This window comes from Aythya ferina (genome assembly GCF_964211825.1).
Source record: "Aythya ferina genome assembly, chromosome: 3".
NCBI lineage: Eukaryota > Metazoa > Chordata > Aves > Anseriformes > Anatidae > Aythya > Aythya ferina.
The window spans coordinates 101,872,919-101,887,612 of record NC_140298.1 but is presented as its reverse complement, the minus strand read 5'-3'; the positions used below and the strand labels follow the sequence as shown (position 1 = coordinate 101,887,612).

General features: G+C 36.1%; 1 protein-coding gene and 1 long non-coding RNA gene across 13 annotated transcripts in view; one reads left to right on the top strand and one right to left on the bottom strand.

The window, feature by feature from the left end:
- Positions 1–14,694, top strand: part of LOC311434913 (uncharacterized protein) — a gene marked incomplete at its 5' end in the record, with an annotated part of 781,460 nt that overhangs the window by 504,196 nt on the left and 262,570 nt on the right. The gene's annotated exons all lie outside the window — the stretch shown is intronic.
- LOC311434457 lies at positions 7,044–12,908 on the bottom strand. Its single transcript, XR_014691510.1, has 3 exons — positions 12,792–12,908; positions 8,181–8,367; positions 7,044–7,239 (listed from the first exon to the last, which is right to left on the bottom strand). It is a non-coding gene; the product is annotated as an uncharacterized lncRNA (long non-coding RNA).

Genomic DNA, 14,694 nt, shown 5'->3' with positions numbered 1-14,694 from the left:
GAGAAGAGAATGTGCTATAAGCAGAAAACTATCTAAATTGTTTATGCTGCTTTGGAACTTAAAACAAACAAACAAACAAACAAAATGAAAAAGTGGATTGAATTTAAACTGATAGGGAACAAAAATCTGCTGTCATAATACCCAAAGGTTTAATAAAATTCTGTCATGCATAAATTTTTTGAAGCATCATTCAATAAATGAAATGCCAGAATGCAAGGCACTCAATATGCATTATAATTATTAGCATTTGTTCTGCATTTCCTATTTCAATGTGCTTGTAAGAAATCAGATTATTAATAATGAATAGATTGAAGGGAAGAATGGGTGCTGAGAACTATTTGCTGATAACAACAATAATTGCCAATGCCTAGAAAAACTGCATATATTTGAATGCACCTTTCTTCTTCTCCTTCTTCATTTGGGCCTCAGAGTGACTGGAAATTCTGTGCAATACAGCAATATAAATGTTAATAATGACAATAATAATAAATGAACTGTTTCTCACTTTTCAAAAAACAGTATGAGAACTAAAGATCACTCAAAAATAATGTTGTTATTATGTTAATATTATGCATATCTCACGATAAAAACACTTGAATCTAGATTTCAAACTCCAGGGACATAAATCTTTTGTCCATCTATTCTTTATCCTTTTTTTAAAAATCTGCGTCCATGTTGAGGCTGGATCTCAAAGCACTCCCATATCTCCAGCCTATACAAAAATCTATTCTGACGATCCTACAGCTTGAATCAGCATCCATTGGAGAGGTGAGAATAATCAGTTATGGAGTTCATTGCCTTCTTAAAAACCATTCAATAATATTTACTGGATACAAAATGTGACTTCTGTCATTGGAGCAACCTCTCAAAAAACATATAGGAAGAAGAAAAGTAGGCATTAAAATGTACTAGTCATTAAAATGATTTTCTGCAAATGCTGAAGGAAATTTTTATGAGACTACTAAACTTTTCCTTTCAGCAGAGACCATATAATGAAAATGTACATATTGCAAATGTCAAGTTATCACGGCACAGAAAAAACATGCAGCTCTTGTATTGAGGTGAAATTGAAGAGAAAACCAATTACCAATATAATTATTGCACAGTTCAGCAGATGAAATTTCTGTCTTAGAAATTTTTGTCATTTTTACATTTATTGCTTATTTCAGTTAAAACATCATACTTCAGGCAAATATCACCAACCGGGCAAAACAGTGACACTTTCCTAGGATAAGACATATATAAGATTGTTTTTTGATAAATTACAAATGCTGCTTTATGGTGCTTGTTTCTTTTTTTTTTTTTTCTTTTTTTTTTTTTTTTTTTAATTGTAACTGATTCAAAAGCTATAATTGTTAAAATATTTAAATGATACCCTTTTATTTTCAAACAATTTTCCTTTAATTTTTAATAAATATTGATCATATCACTGTGACTTTATTAAAATATATATATATTCAAAGCAGCAGAAAAAGGTTTGAATGATTTGTTTCTATCAGGTCTACTACTGAGTTCAATAGAAACCTTGTAGGTGAAAGCAAGGACATCTCTGAGAATATATGAGTGGTGTGTAAGCAGAACGACTGAAACCCCAGGTAGGTGAAGTTAAATGAATTGCAGAACAGTTGTGACAGTCAAAAATGGACATTTCAGTGCACTATTACAGTGTGTCTGTAAAGAAACAATATTCATTTCCTAATATTTTATTATACACAATTGTTCAAATTACACACACATAGTTTTGCAATTAAAAATGCTTTCTGTGCTGAAGAAATATTGAACATTTAGAAATCATCAATGGCATCAGCAGAAAAGTAAAAATGACTGTAGCATGGACTTTTCCAGTCAAACATGTTAGAATAGATGTAAAGAAAAGAAACAACAACAATAACAACAACAAAACCACCTTCAATTACAGAAAGGATTCTGTCCACAGAATTCCATACTGCTCAACCAGGCAGTTTAAGAGATCTCTTTTCCAATTGCAGCACTGCACCTTAGAACTGCACTGAGAACAGCGCTTGCCAGGAGGGCCCATTGTACATTCACACAAATTATATGAATTGATCCAACAGTATTTTCTAGAGCATTTCAAGAGAACTTAGATTCCATCTCTGTTTTTTACTTCCCCCCCCCCAACACCCTTCCCTGCTCCGACACACACACATACATCCTGGGGTTGGTAATACTGATGAGTATCACCTTCCATCGTACATAAAGATTTGGAGACATAACATTAATTGCTGTCTTGATAGTTTTCAATTTGATCACTGAAAATTGAACCAAAGCAAAAACAAGTGCAGAAATAGCTGGATTGAAAGATTATGATGAATCCCTGAAGTTTGTTTGTTTTCTTCAGTTTTTCTGACACATTTCCAGAGCTATATTACTCCTCAAATAATAAACATAGTATTACAAAATTGTAAAATTTCCTACTGCTAAATTAAAGACACTTTTCACTGCACAAATAAATGAATACAAATTCTCACTGGAAGGAGCAAATCTTTATAAGAAACAGATTGGCAGACCTGATTCTATACTGCTTTGTTTCATTTTTTTCTAAATAGAATGTCATATTCTTTTCTACCTTACATTTATATTGGTCCCCACTTTCATGCTATCTCACTTAGTGGGCTTCTCAGATGATTAATCTTGAAGTAACAAGGCATCAGATGTCTTTTAGCAAGTCCTTTCCTACCTTGAATGGGAAAGATGTGATACTACTGGCCCTGGAGAGCTGAGCAGGTCAATATGAGGGCAGAACTGACTGATTATCTTTACCTTATACACATTTAACCAAAAAGGTGAGAGAAGCTAAACGAGATGATGTTCTGCCTGAGAGCTGGCAGGATAGGAAAACAACAGACAAAGAGATTTGGTCTGTCAACTCCTTCCAAACAGAAGTACCAATTTCACTTTGCTTACTTACCTGCAAAGATCTTGACAAATTTAGCAAACATTGATTAGTTATCCAGGCAAGTCCACAATAAAATAAAAATTTGTTCTACTGAAGGAGAAACAGGAAATAGATGGGACTCTGGTCCTCTTTAACAATCATTTTATCGGAACTGAGTTCAAAGAAATTAAAGCACTTGGTGACAGTCTGACAGGTGACAGAATTCCTCTCCAGACTCAAACACTGGAATGATCTTGTTTAGGTTGACTAAAAATAGGAGCCTATAGCCACAGACCATCTCTGAGGGTATCTGCATGGGGCTGATAGATGTGGCACAAGACTCCTGCCTTTGGAGTAGCTTCTGAAAGGCCAGACAGGATATCCTACGCTATCTCAAATGGTTTGAGACAACTGAGCAACCCACATGAGGTAAGCAACCCACATTCATAAATGTAGCTGTTTCTTACATGGATTTCTACATGTATATGAGCCAGGTGTAAAGGCACCAGTAACAGTCAAGGGAAATGTGATCAATGTAGTTAATGGAGACAAAAGGGGAATTCAGCTCACTCTCAAGTACTTGTTCATCTGAATTTCTCTCTAGGTTTCAGTTATTATAGTTATTAGATCTTTATGGATGGATACATGGAGATCTCTGAACATATTCTGAACTATTCTTAGGTGCCATAAATATTCTATTCAGGTTTTATGCCTGGTAAAGCTTAGCCTTTCTTCCTATAATATCAGGCCTCATTTTCCATCCACAGAGCAATAAACTGATTATTTGTGGATGTCATAAATATACCAAATATAACAAGAGACAGTCTTCCTTTTACAGAGAAGTAATAGAATATGTTAACTTCGGTATTAATTATGGAGTTACTTCACCATGCAATAAGCCATTATCCAAGGTCTGTCAGTTGGATGATATTTGGTTTACTAACCTCTCATTTTGATAGGAGTATCTCAAACTAGTCTAGGAGAACCAGTAGTTCTAAATTTATGTTGAAACGGAAAAAAAAATGAGAGTAGAAAAGCCCCAGAGGTTGAACAAAAGGGTGATAGTGCAAATAATTTTGAGAGACTCAAAGAGCACGTCAGTAAGATTTAAATGGGAGACAGGAAGCTCAATGTATGTTTTCATAGAAAAATAATCTTTTGTAAATGCAGGACCAGCCAAAATCATAGAAAAGTAATCGGCAGCAAAGGGAGGGAGTGAAAGAACATGATTCAGTGGAAAGAAAAACATTTATAGGAGAGAGGAGTTGGTGAATCTTAAAAGGATTCTGTCTTTGGCTAAAACTCCTATGAGTGAGAGGAAACTGTGATAAAGAAAAGTCTATAAGTGTGTTCTTTATTTTGTACAGGTCTGCATTTCCAATCCTAAAAAGGTACAAAAACTACTTAAGGATAAACATTTGTCTGTGTGCTGTTTTAGCCCAGTTAAGGATTAAGCTGTAAAATGGAGTATCTAGAGCTCTATCTGTGCTAGCTGCTCTACTGGGCTAAAGCTTGTTCTGTGTCCCTGAAGCATCTGGCATGGCACAGCTCACTTCCACATAGATAACCTCACCCAGAAGAGTGGCGACACACCTGCTCTGCCCCCAGTCAGCCCAAGCTGGGTTTGGCTAGAGTCATAATGCTCAAGCAGCTGGGCCTGGCCTGGTTTTGGTCACTCCTCCTACAATGACAACCAGGAGGATGAAGGGAAGGTACTTCCCTAAGTTACTGACAAATGCTGAGCCTTGAGTGTAGCAAAGGTTGTTCTGGCAAGTGGCACTGCATGCAAGCCCCAGGCGCCTGTCCCCACATTAAACACTGGGCTCCTGTGTTCCAGGCTCCTACTATGTGGCAGAAGCCTACTATGATTCACATTCAGGGGATTTGCTTGTTCATGTTAATTTGTTCTGCTAATTTCCCCTCTTTTATTTTTTTTTTTTTAACAATTTATGTGACATTAAAAACTAAACTAAACCAACCAACCAACCAAATAAACAAACAAACAAAAAAAACATTAAAAATAATATCTGGAACTCTTAGTCTCTTCTTGTTGTCAAACTCAGACAATTTCATACTTTATATACCCAAAAAAGACATGCAGACACTTTTAGAAACCATAAATACACTTTCATTTATTTAATTACTGGTCCTTACACACTTACACCTTTAAAAAAATATACACTTAATATACAAATGAATTGCAGAAGACAAATAAATTTAGTTTAAGCATCAATGACTACGTCTGTCTAGATTTCCATAACAGATAGAGAACCTCATCTGTGAACCCACATTTCTGAACATCTGTAGGTAAAATTAATTTTATACCAGCCTGTATACTGACATCAACATATTTTCAGAAATTTAATGAAACTGTATGCTGCTCTTCTTTACCTGCAGCAAGATTATCAATGCAAATTATGCATGTCACAGAGTGCAGTGACCTCAGGTCTCAAAGTGTTACTGCCCAAAACCCAATACCACATAAGACATACTGCTTTGAGTACTGCACTATTCTCTGGTCCAGGGAGCAAACCAGAGCAAAATGTACTTAATCCAAGCTACTCTTACACAAAATCACTTTTGTACAAGTCTCTGCTCCCAAAATGAAGAGGGCAGGAAAACTGAAGAAAAGGATGCTGAGGGGAGACCTCATTGCTTTCTCTAACTACCTGAAAAGAGGATGCAGCAAGGAAGGTGTTCTCTTTTCTCAGGAGACGAGTGATAGGATGTGAGGCAATGATCTCAAGTTGCACCAGAGAAGGTTTAGATTGGGTATCAGGAAGTATTTCTTTGTGGAACAGGCTGCCCAGGAATGTGGTAGAGTCCCCATCCCTGGACGTATTTAAGAGACATGTACAAGGGACCTGGTTTAGCAGTGGACTTGTAGTGTTAGGTGGATGGTTGGAGTTGATGATCATTCATTTAGAGTTGATTTAGGTCTTTTCCAACCTAAGTGATTATAAGAATACATTTTTCCCTCTAGATCTTTCCCCATTTTTGTAGCCCTCCTTTGGACAGTCTCTAATAGCTTTATGTCATTCTCATATTGTGGTGCCCAAAACTGCCCACAGTGCTCAAGGTGAGGCTGCACCAGCACAGAGCAGAACAGGACAATCATTTCCCTTGATGGGCTAGCAATGTTGTGCCTGATACACCCCAGGGTACAGGTGGCCCTCCTAGCTACCAGGGCACCCCGTTGACTCATCTTGCCGTGGATGATAAGGCAGACATACTGGATCCAGTTCTAAACTGAAGTCAGTGGCTACAGCTATACTGGTAAATTTTACTCTTCTGGGACACAAATCTGGTCAAAAGACCTGTTATCAACTCTGAAAGTGTTAGAACTGTTCTCTAGAACCATTTAGCTTTAGAAAGTGGCACTGTCCCAGGCAATATTCAGGCATGTTCATGAACAACCTCAGATGGGCAATTTACGCATGCCAACTTGTTCAGGAGAGCTGCAGAGTATGAATGTACCAAGACAAAATCAGCTAGTGGTGGGGCAAGAGGACAGGATGTATACTGTTTTTTTCAATAATATAACTTTAGGATCCTTGCCTACTGTGTAGTATCAATGCCCCACAGTGCTGAATCTAGTGAACTTTTTCAGAACTGCACTATACAGGGAGCTTCAGTGGCTCTGTTGGAGCTAGAAGAGCTTGCAAGGGTGGAGCTGAACTTGTGTTAATAATTCCAGCCATGCTATATTTGGCTCCTTGAGCTTTTTGGCAGCTTTCTCCAACAAACATTTATTCTGTTTTCTCCAACACAGATCATCTGTTCTATAATTGATTACATATGGTTTTATGTCAACTGAAGATCTAAAGTAAAATATGTAGCAAATCTGGAATACCACTGTAAGCAAAGTCCCAACACAACAGATAAACACCTCAACCTTATTCAAGAAGGTAGATAAAGTCATTGTACTGCTAAATCCTGGGCACAGTAGGACAGATGTCTGCTGTAAACTGAGTTCAGTGGCCTTGAACAGTTATATATAAAACTTCAAGACATACTCTGACTGCACATCAGAATGAGTACACGTGTTATGGCTTTTTTGTCATACCACTATGCTATTTTTTTCATTTTTGTTTTGTTCTGCTCTCATTTAATAGGTCTGAGATTCTAAACTATCCACAAAGACACAAAACACTTCATTCTGCAGAAGTTACAGGAAATACAGGTATCATCCCTGTTGCCATTTTCTTCTGTGCCAAGTGTAAATAAAGGATACATGGGAAATCCCTCTCTTGCTTCGAGGTTTTATCCCAGACTTCAGTGAAGGGAGTATCTCACCTTTGGAGAGGAGTGCAGGGGGAGTTCTGAGAAAATACTGTGCACAGCTACAGATGTCAGTAAGAGGAAGAAAGAAGTGGAAAAAAATATAGATGAAAATTAACTTTTATAACTTTTTTTTTTTTTTTTTTTTTTTTTTTTCCTGATAGAACCCCAGAATTCAAACCATCAAACTTCCCTTATAGCTATAACACACTTTGGATATTTCACAATCTTCCAGCAATTGGTGCTTCTGCTATCCTACCCTGAGAGTAAATGAAGAATCAGAAGCAGGGACAGGCTTAATAATTTCTATACAATTTCAAACACTGCGATGAAAATATATACACCTTTTTTTCCTCAAACACTTCCTGTTCATTTCATTCTTATTTATTCATTGTGTTAGAATAACAGAGTACTTGATATTTTTCACTTAGAGAAAACTATATTATAATTTGCTGTCCCTGTACAGGTTCCATATGGACAAGGAATAATTTGTTTAGAAACCAAAGGAAATAGATCTTTTAAAAATAATCTGTCATCCTGTAATATTCTCTATGGTATTTTGCTTTAAACTCAGTTCTTCCTGATCTCTCTCATTATTCACTGTTGAAATGTCTAATGCCAGAGTTGTAGGCCAACTGGCAGGAAGAATGCAGGCAAAGTATTATTTCCTTGTAACATGAAGTTGGATGTCTCACATTTGCTATTCTCTTTCACACCCAAGGCAAATCCTGAGTTGCATCACAATAACCCACATTGATGAAAGTGCCAAAAAGATATGAAAAGAGAGAAAATGAAAGGCTACTAACAAGGTATATTAAGAAAATCAAGGTCATGCTTTTTATTGTTTTGAAATCTTTGTACTATCTCCCATTTGGTATAATTAAAGACATTTTTTAAGGAGTTAGACTGGAATCTCAGTTGCATTGAAATAAATGGTGAAATCCTAAATATCAGTACCTAAATAAAATACTTATTGCTTTTGCTATCAAACCTTGTAAATTACCTTTTTGCTAACCAAGCCCACTTTTCTCTGGCAACACCTGAGAACTGTAGAGAACAGGGTAAGAATTCATTTTGGTATTACTCTCCGTATACAGGCATCTTGACATAGTAAGACAGAAGAAAGTAAGAGATTTGTCCAGACTTCAGCAGGAACAGCTTTCTGGAGCTCCCCAGTGAAAGCAGCATTACTTAACAGAGAGAAAAGAAAAAGCATATGTATTCTTTGAAGCTTTGCACCAATGTTAGATAAAATCTGCTTTTGATTAAATAAATAAATAACATCTGCTGAAATCTTAGAACAGACATGACAAACTGCAGGCTGAAACACTTTCATATATTTGATGATTTGCATCAGGCATATGTAAGCATGACTCTATCAGTAGTTCTGAAAATAAGGGTCAAATTCAGCTGTAGAAATGAGGATCACAACCAGAAGTGGGAATTATCAGCAGAAGCCTAAAAACCACTGCTATGTATGTTAAGCCTGGGTTGTATTTTCAAGATGTTTTTCTATGTTTTATATGCTAACCAGTGTAGCTTTCATACTCCAGACTTCTTTCTTCTTTCTTTCATTTTTTTTTCTTTCTTTCTTCAGTTCTTTAGTTCCAGGCTTTTTACTTGCAGACAGCACTTGAGTTAGTATATTTGGGATGAAACTCAACCTCTTCTCCCCTGATTAATACAATTCCCTCCTCCTTGGGTAACCAAAAGTTAATACTTTCAGAAAAGCCTCCCCTTCTAACACTACTCATAATTTTTCTCCTCTTTAGTACACTAAAAACAAACAAACAAACAAACAAAACAAAACAAAACAAAAAACTATGTTAATCTCACCTTTCTTTCTAGAGTCATATCTCTGTGGTTTTCACTGTCTTTTGCATGCATGTGAGAGGAGGGGTTTCTATTTTTCTCTTTGTTCACAGTGTATTTGAACTTAAAGATGAGCACTACTGACATATTCATCCAGATCTACCAAGTTACAATTACTTGTACAAGTCTTCTGTTGTCTATAGGATACTGACATATGCTATAATTATTGTTCCATCACTGCCCTTAAGAGTGAACATCTGCTCCTACCCTATCATCACAGTTTTAATCTTGTAGCTCCTGTTTCCTTGAAGAGAAATCCAAATGAGACAGACCCTGTCTTTTACTTTTCTCCAGATTTTGAACAGCTTCCAGGCTTTCACCAGAGCAAAGTGAATACCTCAATCTCCCACCAGTATTCATTTAAATGAAAAACTAAATTCCCTGTAGCTGTGCTTGAGCCTATGAGCAGATGGAGGGAGGTGGGAATCCAACTTGCTCACAGGCATAAACACAGTAATAGCAAATTGAATTTTCTATTCAAGAGGTGGGGTCAGAGTGCTCATAGAGCAGCCAGTGGCTCATAGAGCCACTCTGCAGACTATAACAAATGTGGGGACTGTAGTATTTACATCAATATGAAACTTCTACCCTTCAACTCAAATGCAACTTTCTCTCATGTAACCTTTCTTATATATGCTATAGAGCCTCTTTTTGCTCCTGCCACCTTGATTCACTCTACAGTCTACCTGTGGAGTTTTTCTTTTCTTTTTTTTTTTTTGTTCGTTTGTTTGTTGTTTTGTTTTGTTTTAATTTTTGCTGGTACCCGTTGCCCAGGGTAAATTTTACCCATTGAAATCACCAAGGGCAGAAACAAAAATAAAATATTCTCCCAGCAGATCACAATTCAATAGTAAATAATATTCAGAGCTACATGAGATAATGCTTTGCATTTTTAATGAATTTCTGTGATGAGAGTGGACAACCAACCATACACATTCAACATGGCATTGCTAAGGAGCCCTTGTCCTTCCAACATTTACCTGTACCTGAAGAACACAGAAGATACAGCCCCGTTGATACAAAAAATACCCACATATAAAAGAATGAGTTGCAACCTCAAATGATGTAAAACTGAGTTCAGTCAGACCCAAAATGCTGAATGGGAAAACTGTGCCCCTTTCAAACCTTCAATGTGAAAAGAAAAACAAACAAACAAAAACAGAAAAAAAAAAAAAAAAAAAAAAAAAGAATAAACAGTAACTAGAATACAAACACCTTTGCATATTGTCATGCATGAAATTCAAATCTGAATCCTGCTTTTTGGTCTGGCTCACCAGAATTTAAAACTACACCAGTGGTGCCAAATGGTATTTTCTGCTTTTGTTCACCAGCCCCATCTTCTTTGCCTTGGAAAATGGTTTTGTAAGCAGTACCCACAAGAACAAAGTCTCTTATGTAAATTCCTGCATTGTAGTTTTAAAATGTTGCCTCATATAATGAACTTCTTACACTGAGAAATGAAAAAAAGCACCAGTCATAATTTCAATACCGTCTTTCTGCTTACTTGAGGGTGACAGCTGTCTGTGCTTGTTGGGTCTTTTCAATGCCACATTACATTTCACCATTTCTTTGGAAATACTGTTTGTCTCTTGCTTTACAGTAAATATTTCATGATACATTCAACAATGAGAGATGTAATTCATTTGAATGTTTTTTAATCAAACTTTTTTTTTTTTTTTTAGCTGATGATGAAGACTGAGTGAAGCGTGCTTGTAATTTTAAATCAATCTCAGGGATAACTCTGGTAATGTCTCAATTTCTGCAACATTTGGATCTCAGTTATAAACACCAACATTTACAGGAATATCATCACTACCTTAATTTAAAATGACCTGGGAAACCATTTTAAAATAATTTTATAAAAAGCTTATTTTAACCTGTTTTTCTAAGGAAAGATGGCATATGCAGTTATAACTCTCCAAACCAGTCTCTGAGTTTGTTCTCTGCTTTCAAATCTCATTTAATTTCAACAAACTCCAGTAGGAAAGTAAAAAGCTCAATGATATTAAATTCCTACTTAGTTCCTAAAGGAACTTACCATATAGAGGAAAGACATCCAAATTAGAGCATGCACTGAGGAAAAAGTCATGCAGTCAAACACAAGAGTCACCACATGGGTAACAGCCACACAGAAAAGTGTTTTTGTTTGTTTGTTTGTTTTTACATTTTTATTATTATTATTCTGCTGTTTGTGGAACAATTTGTTTTTCAGAAGACATCAAAGTAAAATGCAGTGCATTTTGTAGGACTTTGATATGGTAGGTCTCATTTTGTTCTTAACACACAGCTCTGAATGCAGGAAGTTCGGAGTGCAGTGAAGTGCCACAAGACTTCTCCTGAGACCAGCCTCAGAAGGGTTTCTACCTCAGACCTCTCTATCAGAGAAAATCACACCATCAATAGCTGTCTGCCTTGCAGAAGTTACATCAGACCTTCCCCTCTATCAATGTTGATTGCAAATGTATGTCTGAAATGGGACTCCTCATGTCATTCCTTTGTTATCTGCAAATGGTTTTTAACTGGTAAAATGGGATACCTTGCCTACCCAAGAGTTTTGATATTCATGTCTGGTGACAATGAACCAATGTAGGTCTCATATAGTACAGGGCATTGCTTTAGGTCACATCAAAGGAGGTGGAGGTATGATGTGGTGCAACAGCACCATCATGATTCCCTAAGAGTCTACAATTTTTAAAAGACACATGTAGAAATGAACATACATTTGCAAATCATAAAGAACATTTATGGTGCACATTCACAAAAGAGACAACTAGCAAGAGAAAAATATTTTTAAAATACAAAACAGATTGACTGTGTAAATGCAAAATAATGCATTTCAAGTACTTCTTGTGCTATTTATGTTTGCTCTCTCATTACATCTTCGCTGCATTGGTTTGCAAACTGCTAATGTGTTTGCTTTTCCTTAAAAATACTGAAACATAAAATAATTCACAGAGTATACAGCTGGCTAGGGCAGGCTTAGGTAGGACAAAAGGGTTAAAATGTGAAAAGGTTTTGTTCATAACAGGAAAATTTCTGGGTTCCCCTTCCTTCCCCAAGAACACAAGACAAAAATGTTCAGAGCAGGGTGAAAGTACCTCAGCAATTCTGGGCAGAAATCTCATATTCCATAACCCCTCTACTTTCAGAGAAAAAACAAAAAACAAAAAACAAACAAACAAAAAAACACAACACAAACAAACTGTGCTTATCATCCCAAAGCAAACAGTTCACAAATGCTAGCATATAACAACATTTTGCCTACAGTGATACTTAAATAGGAAAATGCTACTGGAAACCCTTGTTTATATGGATTTATACCAGTTGTATACTGGTTTAACTTGAAGATTACTTGCGCCAGTGGAAGAGAAATAATGCGATTCAGGAAATTTGCTGGAAAAATAAGAACAGCACACACTTTATATATTCAATGTTTTCATTCTGAACCAGAGAGGAAAAAATATATGTAAAATCAAATAAAGCAACATTCAACATGCTTCTAAAGGACTTGGAGTTTTCCCTGATTAAAACTTTGTAGTTTGATGGGCTAGTTTCTTGGTGTATATGTACCTAGTTGGTTATTTTATTTGTTGCTTAAAATTAAAATATTTATAAATAGAGAATTACGCTTTCATCAAGGTCTTCTAAAATACAATAATTTAAAGATGCAGGACATTTAAAAGGTACTCCTTTTTCAGCATGAGTGCAATAAGCCTATTAAGCTTATTGCATGAAGTCTTACCTGAATGCTAAATCCACAAGCAAGGGCACCAGTTTTCAGGAAAAGGGCACCACATGTCAGGAAAATGGTAGACAAGAACCACAGGAGCACAGAGCACACAAGGATGCTGTCACACCAGTGATACCTATGAGCAAACATCAGGATATTGCAATATTGCCCCATCTACAGCTTTGAGGGAGGACACTCTCTAGTAGTTGTGATGGCCTCTTTGAATTTGCAGGAAAGATGAACCTCGATGAATCCCCAGGTAATTCTGCAAAGTAAGCCAATAAATAAAAAAATAAATAAAAATAAAATAAAAATTATATAAAATTGTACTGGGTCTGGCTGGAACGTTAACTTTCCCGGCAGCAGCCCATACAGTGCTGTATTCTGTACTTGTAGCTGGAACAGCAGAGTTATCAGTTTTGTGTCTACTGCTGAGCAGCAGTGGCACAGCATCAGGCCTTTCTCTAACCCTCCTAGGGGGTGGGCAAAAAGTGAGGAGAGAAACATCACTAGGGCAGCTGACCTGAACCAATCAAAGGGATATTCCATACCATGTGATGTCACACTCAGCAATAAAAGGTGGAAACAGGAAGAAGAGGGGAGGGGTGGGCTCTTGTTGTGAAAACATCGGTCCTTCTCCCGAACACTAGCTATGTCCGTTGAGGTCCTGCTTCAAGGACGTGGTCAAGCATCGCTCATTTGTGGGAAGTAGAGAGTAATTTCTTTCCTCTGCACTTCCACATAGCCTTCATTTGTTTTATTTGTTTGTTTTCCTCCCTTCTTTTTATTTTTTCCCGTTCCCCCCTCCCTTTTCCCCTCTGCCTTTTTATTTCCCTTTAGTTAAATTGTTTAGTTCATAATAATCTTTATTTAATTATTATTATTATTTCCCTTTAATTAAATTATCCTTATCTCAACCCGTGAGTTGTTCTTTGCTTTACTTCTCCCTCTCCTCATCTAAAAGAGGGGGAGTGAGAGAGCAGTTGTGGGGTTTAGCTGCCCAGCACGGTAAAACCACCACAAAAATAATCCCCAAAAGAACATCAGAAAGGATGCTAATAACGTATTTTCCACTATGTCAATAAAAATATTCCTTTCTTCTTTTCTGACTGCAAATATATGAATCAGTTTAAACTGATATATTTAAGGGATTAATAAAAGCATACATATTCATTAGTTTTCTACCAAGAGTAAAAGTCTTTAAATAATAAACAAAAATCAGTTCAGGCACAAAGTCTTAGAGATTATTTTGGGGGCAGAAATAGAGAAAGGACTGGGCATAATGACATGTCAATGATTGTTCCTGGAAATAAATAAATAAATAAATAAATAAATAATGTCAATAATGATATAGATTTAAAACTAAATAAATAAAACAAAGATTAGATCTGTAAATTCACTTCTCACTTCCCACCCATCATTTTTTCCACATTAGCAAAGTACTTTATGCAATAAATTAAAATTATCCACAATATGCAAAAGCCTTTTCATATTGAACAATCTGGAAACTATTTTTTTTTTAAATAAACAAGTTGGATTACTCTTTGATGTTACCTGAAATATAAACTGCTGAAGATTTGCATGCTAAAGTTACTTTTGCAATTGGTAAACTTTCATGCTGGGTCTTATGTAAAATGACTCCTTTATAGTCTGGATGCTTTATTTTTTTTTTTTTTTATTTTAAAGTTAGTCATAACTCTTGTTATGACTAACATAACAAATGTTATGTTAGTCATGTTAACATGTTACATAACACATGTAACTCAAAAGATTATGCTTTGGAGTTGAAAAGCAAAGTTTTCCTAAATTCATCCTACTGAGGCCATTTGAACTTCATTTACAGTATCAGCTGCCCAAATTATTTCAACTATACTGTTAGGATAATGAGGCAGATTTTCTGTCAGTGTCATTGTCA